This window comes from Temnothorax nylanderi, unplaced genomic scaffold, assembly GCF_030848795.1.
Source record: "Temnothorax nylanderi isolate EJ_2023f unplaced genomic scaffold, tnyl_v1.0 TNYL_tig0071_pilon, whole genome shotgun sequence".
Classification (NCBI taxonomy): Eukaryota; Metazoa; Arthropoda; class Insecta; order Hymenoptera; family Formicidae; genus Temnothorax; species Temnothorax nylanderi.
The window spans coordinates 798063-807091 of record NW_027249133.1 but is presented as its reverse complement, the minus strand read 5'-3'; positions in this window follow the sequence as shown (position 1 = coordinate 807091).

Below are 9029 nucleotides of genomic sequence, written 5' to 3'. Positions count from 1 at the left end.
AGCAGCGCCAATTTTTTTGCATTGAATATTTTTTAAATTTTAATTACATTTTTTTAAAATATGCAACAGCTTCTTTTCAAAGATTTATTCCTACTTGGTGCCAATTTCTGATATCATACTATTTTTAGGTAGACAGTGTACACTTGGCACCTTTCTTATGCCTCTTTTTATAAAGTAAGTTTTTATAGATATTATTTAACCGGACGATCGCCGATATAATTAAAACGTTCAATTCACTGCCGAAGCCTATTAATTTCGACGTTAACTTGAGCGAAAATTCTCATCGCTCCTCTCGACCCTCTCTCGCGCTTCGGCTCTAAATCTCGGGAACGTCGGAACAGTGATCCATCCGTCTCATTCTTCTCGCAAAATACGTCGGGATCGGGGGCTGCCGTGGCACGCAATTGGCACTTTAATCTGTATTCAATGACCGACGCGCGCAGTACGGAGCGAACTTTTTACGGGGGATTTGGCGCGGCGCGGAACGATCGCGTTCGTATCGGCCGTTTACGGCGCGAAAACGCGCGTTCCGGTTCGTGCGCGTGGAACAAGTTCGAGAGGCTGGCGTTCGCCACCGGTTGCCATGGCGACCGGGGCCGTCTAAATCCGCGAAGCACCCTTCGGCCGCGGGGGGAGGAAGGGGGAGGGAGAGGGGAGGGGGCTAGAGGGCGAGGGAGGAAGCGGGAAGGGCGTAGGGAAGAGAGCGGGAAAGGGCTGCCCGGGGGGAGGGTGACAATGGGGGCGCTAAGTCTGGAGATTTGCAGAGAGCACGCCGGTTGGTCGGTTCATTGTTTCAACGCCGGCTTCCGTTGGAAAACGTATCGCCCGGCCTCACCGTCGTCGGCGGAAAAACTCCGCCGACACGAAACTTACGCGGAGACGAACGACCGGCGTCGACCGGCGAATATAAATCGCGACATCGAGTCGCGATAACCATTCCCGCATCCTTATTCAGGTTTCGCCGAGGAAGTGTACATGTTAAAACAGGGAGAGAAGAAACATTGCGAATCGATCTTAATAAGAAATGCTGAAAAATGTACACATGCGATCGCGTAAACAATTCGATTTCAATTTTGAGAGAGATGCGTCGAAAGAGAAACACTGTTAAATATTAAAGGATGAAATTTAAACCAATAACTTGAGTTAAATAACATTTTGTTATTTTTAACTACCACGTGTGTCGGAATTTGTTATTTTAACATTAAATAATATTATTTTGACTTCATTGGTTTAGTTAAATTAACGACATATTGAGTAGGGGCTGTGGCGACCTATGGAAATAATTAAAAATAAAAAGTATCATTAATTTTGCACCGATTTCAAAAAATTGAACGGGATTCTTAAAAGTATTATTTCATACTTTTTAAAGCTTTTTTCAATTTTTTTTTAATTTTTTAAATACTTTTTAGAGCTTTTTTTGAAGTCGGTTTTATTTTTAAAAAAAATTTTTATTTTATACCTTTTTAGTGCTTTATTAAATTAATATGAATAATTATTATCGCATATTTCCTTACTGCTCCGTACCCTGATGTTCTAGCGCGATATTTTATGTACTAAACCCTTCCTGGAGGATTGCTCTATAGGACAGTGAAAACCGCATTTAAATCCGTCCAGTAGTTTTAGAGAAAATCGTGGACATACATACATACACGCCGAATATAGAACCTCCTTTTTTGAAGTCGGTTAAAAATTCAGTATAATTTGACGCTGCAAATTTAACTGTGTATAATATAAAAAAGAATGTTAAGAATAAGATGCAAGAACAATAGCAAATATTTTTTTAAATATTTTGTAACGTATCCACTTTCAGTTGTCTTTCCACGGACTAATTACACGGCAATACGTCTAATTACCGTCGATGCGTAACCACCGCGATATTTTTTCGTGGCTACGAGTGTCTCTTTCAAGGGCCGTCCCTTCAGATCGGACAAGACGAGCCGGTAAAAGAATGAGCGGATAAGAAGAAGAGAGTGTAGAAGAAGAAGAAGAAGTAGAAGAAGAGGGAGGGGAAAGAGAGAGAGAGAGAGAGTAGAAACGAGATGAAGAAGGGGGTGAAGGAGCGCGGCAGCTGTTGGCCAAATTAAGTGATCATCTCGTCATCATCAGTGAAGCCGCCGCGAGGGGGGAACGAGCCGCGTTGCTGCCACGTTGCTGCCGAAGCAATAGGCTTCGCGAGCCCCGTGAAATTAGCATCGGTGGGACTCGGGGGGGAGGGCAAGAGGGACCGCGAGCGTTCCTCCGCATCCGTGCCGCTGATTGGAGAACCGCCGCGTCGTCGAGCGAGCTAACAGCGGAAGGTGGGGAGAACATGGTCCGCGGGCCCGGGGACATGGATGGGCACGACGAGAGGAGAGGAGAGAATGAGAGAGGGAGACCGGACTTAGACGGATTTAATAAGCGCAAACGATAATCGCCGTATTTACGAGCAAAGCCAGAAGTCCATGGGCCCGAAATTAAATTATTGTCACAATAAAGATCGTCGAAGTCACGTGACGTGATGCTAGGATTACCAACAATCTTATCTTTTTTTTATTTTCAAAACGTATTAATTGTATATTTTTTATTTGAGGATTTTTCAAATATTAAATTAATATTTTATTAATCGTTTTTATTATTATCGTTAGTTTTGAATTAATTAGAACATTTGATAAATTTTTAAACTAAAATAGAAAGAGAATACTGTATTAAATTCTTCAAAGGGTTAAGTATGATACTTCTGTAATTGCAATAGAAATGCAGTTATCTAGCATTACTACAAATGAAATAAAAATTTCCAATTCAATTGCAAAATAAATTCTATTCTTTTCAACTACATAAAAATATTGAAAATACGTTAAGAAGATCAATAAAGATATATATTCGAATGTATCTAAGCATTTAAAATAATTCTACAAATGGCTACAAAGGACATTCACCCAGACTGACGTGCAATTTAATCATACATTTTATCAAAATATAACTACCTAAAAATTATGAAGCGTATGGGAGCCAAGGAGGAGCCCAGCATCCAAAGATGCTAAAAAAGTAGCCGAGAGGTTATTCGAGCGTGGACGCGGCTTCATTACAGATCCTCTCTCGAGGCGGGCTCTCTCAAAGCGGTGCCGAATTTCCGGGCCTAACACACGGATTCCACGAGTGCCGCTTCTCGCCTTAATCCGAGAACGATTATTTATGAACATAAGAGGCAACCTAACTGTCGCCTAAATAAGGTGTGGGTCGCGCATACCTGTACGGGCCCGTTATTAAATTATTATACGAGCGTAAGATTTACCGAGTCTTTCGTCATCGGGGGACCACCGGGCCCCCGATGATTTCTTCACGCTTCGTTGGACCCCGTTGACGAATCGAAATTAGAACGACGAGACGCCGAGAGAGCGTTGGGTACGGCACGGATCCTCGGGATCCTGTAATTCGCAGTCTGATAAATAGACATCCAGTCGTGAGAGAATGCATATACAAAAAAATATCGTCTTATGCTCTTTTCTCTTTATTTCTTTCCACTTTTTTTTACGCTATAGGAATTTAATTCTCCGACGCGAAACTCCGCTGTTCGAACTTTGATCTATCCTCTATCAATCTCTCCTCGCAGATTCAACATCGATCCTAGGGCTGTCTAATCCTCTAATTATGTCACCCGCATAAATGATCACCATCGGGGCGGGATTATTCAAGTGCCACTGCCGTGTAGAAAGCGGATCCGCGCCGAAGAGAGAGGATCCGTACGGCACAGATCGAGATATCGGCGTGCCGTAATCCCGCGCTCGGCAGCTCCCCCAAAATCCCCATAAAGTTCATAAATTTATCGCGCGGCGCGTCTGTCCTCCGCCGAGTCCCCCGCGCTTCTCTTCTTCACGTACGCGGTCTGCCGTCCGCTCCGCGTCTCTTCTCTCCCCGTTCTCATCGTATAACTCAAAAATTCAAATTATGTATTCTATTAGGTGCGAGCGGTGCCGCGCTCGCGCAGGCGGCTCTCGGAGCGGAGGAAGGGTGACGGGAGCGAGGTGAGCGGCGCGGCGCGGACGCGACGGACGGAGAGAAGGGCCCCGCTTCTCTTCTCTCTCGTCGGAGAGGGTACAAAAGGAAGGGTCCGGTAGGTGCGCCGCGGACGCGGGGCGAAAGGTCCGGAAAAGAAATGAGAAAGAGTGTAATAAATTGGCGGTGAGATTATTCTCGACGTGCATTAAGACGTCAAGCGGTGCGACGGACGACCTGGAAAGTATTGCCCGACACTTTCCGCGCCCCTCCACGGGATCCTCTCCTCCCTCTCTGCGGGCTACGTCGTCCCCCTCACCCCCACTATCTGGCGCGACAGGCCCTGCGGCTCGTAGAGCCCCGATATGACTTGGATCTTCTACGGCCCTGCGAGCGCGCGAGCACGAATAAGCTAATCGAGCGAACGTGCGAAACCCTCTTGAATTCGTTAGCGAGTCACACCATGTGACTTTTCGACACTTATCTAATCCCCCAGCAGGTTTTCCGTATTCCCATTATCTATCGTGTTATCTGTCTTAAATGATCGAGTTTAGTAATTGAGATAGGTTGTAGCTCTTTTTTAAGTCAAAATTAGAAAAAAAAATTTTATTACACTGTTAAATATTAAAGGATGAAACTTAAACTAATACCTTGAGTTAACAACATGAACATAAAATGTGTTCAGGAACGATCTCGGCGAGATCGCCTGTGATGCCGGGTCGCTCAGACTTGAGCGCGGAGCGAGTGTGACTCGGAGGATTCCCGTGGGAAGTCGGGCGCAGGAAATAAATGCGAGAGTAATGACACAAACTTTAATGTTCAATGGAACAACACAGGGAGGAGAGAGCGATGTAGACCCTCGGTGTCTCAGAGGCTGGAGGACACTTTGCGCTTCGCTGTTATTGAACGCGTTGAGCGGCGTCTGGCACCGCTTAGAGGGCTGTTCGTCGTTGGTTTCACTCTCCTCCACAATTACAAATATTCGGTTCGGATTGAGAATTCCGAGCGAGCGAGTAACGAAGCGAACGAGGTGTGAAGTAGACTGTGTTCTGTGCCTTGTTACGAGCGACTGTCTCTGCTCAAGGTACGATATACGATAGCGTATTTTCGGGGGTATTTATTTGCTCGCGTTGTTGCTCGCTCGTTCGGTGAATGTGCACGCAGCGGGCGCGTGATCCAACGAGGCGTTCGAATTCCGCTTGAACTTCGAACAAGTTGAATAAAACTGTTAAAATAATGAATGCTTATTTCATTGGGGCATAATGTAAAAAAGAATAATTTAACACTACAAATTTAACAGTGCAATATCTTAAGAGACATTTGTCTTTCGTTACAAATCGATTAACATAAACGTTTTATAACTACATTTCTCTGTAGAAGTAATTAGTCAACAATGCCGTGCATATTATGCATAAATCAAAAGATAAAATATTTTTCCACGATGAGTTGAATAAAACTGTTAAAATAATGAATGCTTATTTCATTGGGGCATAATGTAAAAAAGAATAAATTCTTCGAGATAAGGAGGCCGCGGCATTTAATCCGAACGAATCAGTTTTGTTGGATCTATTAAAAAAGGGCAGGAACGACGGGTTCCAATCTCGCCGGGCGATCTCTGTGGGGGTAAAAGTTAACGTCGGTGGTTGTGTCGGAGGGTGTTAACGAGTCACGATCGTCTCGGCCGAAGGGAGGCGGCTTTTGTGCGGTCATCCGCGCGCGGTTCCAGGTGTTGCTCACGTAATATATTACTTAACACTTCTCTAGAAGATGGCCACGGGGGGTCCGTGAGGCCTAATTCTCCTAGTCGCGTCATCTTTCCGCCAGTATCAAGCCATCGATTCGGTGGAAGGAGAAAAAAAAAGGATTACCGGCCGTCAACCAATTTCGTTTTTGTGGAATCGATTGGATTCAACCAGCAAGAGTGATACATCAGTTGATTCATTATTCGGCGTGAGGCTCAGAATTGACGAATAACGATGTAGATGCGATTGGAAATGCAATCCCGTGTAATTAATGGAATCGAATTTGCACGATATTAAACTTATTAACACACTGAGACCATATTTATTTTTCAAACGTCGAAACCATAGAGAGCAGCATTTATTTTCATCATTCATAAAATTAAAAAATGATAAAAGTTGAGTATAAGTTTCTAAATGTTTATTAAGAATATAAATATGAAAATAAATGTACTTTAAAGAATATAGTTGAGACAAGAGTACGAAATTGCTTGAAACATTCCGGGACATGTAAGGCTATTAGGCAACGCTCGCATTCCCATGTGTTGTTTCATTCTTTTTGTTATGTTTCAAGCAAACTTTATATGATTTAGTTGGATATTGTTTCTTGACAAGAAACGGAATACGTCTTGGGAACTGTGTTCAATTATACTCGTCAATAAATACTGCTGTCTGGTTTTGACGTTTGAAAAATAAATACGACATTCATGGATTAAATTCAAAATTTGTATAGCTTCTTATGTGATACAGCGTTTTTTAAGAGATATTAAAGTTTAATATAATTTTCAATAAATAACAATTCAAAAATATTTTTTTAACTATTTATCGCAGAAAATCATATAACAAGTCGTTGTTTTCATACGTGAACGTAAGTACATATCACGAGTCAGACTACGGTCTCAATGAGTTAAGTGGCAACGAAACTGACTATCGGACTACTATTTCTGTTGCGGAATAATCATTTCTGATATAGAAATGCGCCGTCGAATGTCCTTGCGCAGACATACCGCGTTGACGTGTTGACGCAAATGACAGTTCGTCGTCAAATTCGCGAATGCAGGTTTGTTCGCGGCTTGCTATTGCGGCGCGTTTCCCATGAAAGTCGCCGAAGGGTGTTATTTAAAAAGTTCGTGTTGCCGCGGCCATACGGCGGTGCGGCAGGAATCGCGCGGCTCGGAAACGAGCCGAACTCGAGGAATTTAGTGACCGGTCCCTGGTCTGACAACCAATCATCCCGCCGAGGCCGAGGGAATGGTGGCGCGGAGAAGGAAGAGCGGCGGCAGGGGGGACAGGCCGGAGAACGTAATCTTACGTATCAATTAGCCCCACGGTCCGACGGCCTTACCCCCCGCGGGCCTTTGACCGCGCGCCGCACCGTCTTCGAGGTGTGAGAACCGAGACACAGAGCGTGCATTCGTTTTACAACGTCTTCATCGGACCGATATCTCCTCTCTCTCCCGAGGAGACGGGGGAGGGAGGTGAAGGGGGAAGACACACCTGGAGGAGATGCACCCACGCCAGAAAGCCGATGAGTCATTGAGCCGCGACGGTGCCGGTTGCAATTCTTGGGTAGCGGATTGGTCTCGATTGGAATTCGAAGTGTCGCGGCTCGTTCGATTAGTCTCGCGCTTAACGCAATTGCGCCGAAGGATTAATCAATCCCCTGTAAGAAGATGAAAATAGAAAAGTAAAAGTCAGTCCTGAGATAAAAGATTAGTTTAACGAATAGGTCTGGTCAACAAGCGGTAAACTTACCAGTTTGAAATGTTAATTGAAGCTTTATTTATTAAGTCTAAAAGCGGGGATGCCACTACACACTGAAATCTAATTACGAAAAAGAGATCTTGAATATAAGTGCACCGCGACCTGATAAGTCAAACTTAATTGTCATGGAAAGCTCAACGGGGTCTCGCGAGATGAATTTCTACATCAGACGCGGTATCAATCTGGCTGTTTAGCGAAATTCGCAACGGTACTCCGTCTGCCATGCAATCGCTATCTTGAGCACGTTGATGTTTCTATTAAATACAGCTGCAATTTTCTCCCAACGATGGAGAGGATAACCCAATCCCTCGTTTCAATAACGACGTTGGATTCGTCGTAACGGTGCCCCGGCTCCGATAGGAGGAAACACGCATGATTAGCGCTAATAAGCCGGTATTTGCCGTCTTATTAGCTATATAATATCTATCGGTCACGTAACACAGTATAGAATGAACGAAGGAAGTTCGTGACATAAAATGATCGGCGTCGAGTTGCCCGCGTGACAAGCGAACAGGTATATAACTGTTAACTCGTGGCCGACTCCTATTCGACTTACAGGAGAACCTGTTATTCCAGCCGTCAAGGTAGAGGCCTTCCAAACAATATTCGCTGGTCTAAAATCTATGGATATGAGGTTCTTGGGAATTTTTCAGTAAGGACCTGACGTGCTGACAGGCGGGGGCTTCGTGAATTGAAAGGGGGTTCGAACGATCCGGGGAACTTGAGAATCTGAATATCTAAAGATCCCGAGAGCCCTTTCGATACCTAAGTAACTATCTAATAGCATTATAAGATTACCAGAGAGAGAGAGAAAGAGAGATATCGCTATTTATTATGCGCTCCAGGATAATATCCTCTTAAGTGCAAAAGCCATAACATACAAAAAGTATAATAATTAGTGACTAGAAAACTTAATAACGTGTGTGCGCGTGCTATGCACACGCGCGTTTGCAAAGCATATACAAGCATAAATGATTCTAAGACTGAGAGCCTATCCTATACAAAGCAGAGAGAAAGAGAGAGAGAGAGGGAGAAGGATAACGACACTTTTTTCACAACAATTAGCTCGTTGTGAAAAAAAGCAGGCTTTAAATATGCAATTAACGCAAAGCTTTTTGTTGAAAGAGGGTAAAGCCGAGAGGGCTCGTCTTTATTAATTTAGCAGATATTCATTTAGCGTTGTGCATGTATGTAGCTAGCGAACTCTCATTTATGAGCCTCGTCTATTATGTATCCACCGGCTCTAGCGCGGCTATTATCCGCTAATTATATAAATGCGGCGCGTAACTAGCGTCGTCTAAACTACGTAATTATAATTGCCACTATTATTTGAAGCAAAACTGTCGGCCGCTTTCAGCTTAACGCGCGTTACGATTTAAAGTACGATATAAATACCGAGCGAGAAGAGAAGATCGGTCCTTAGATTGGCAATGTCCCGCTTTAAGGATTTTATGTCTTGCTCTCTTTCGATTCAGCAAATTATTACCGTGCGGCGGCAATCATTTTGCATCAATCGGGATGATAACTCAGTGATAATTTCTGCGTCGCGGTGGA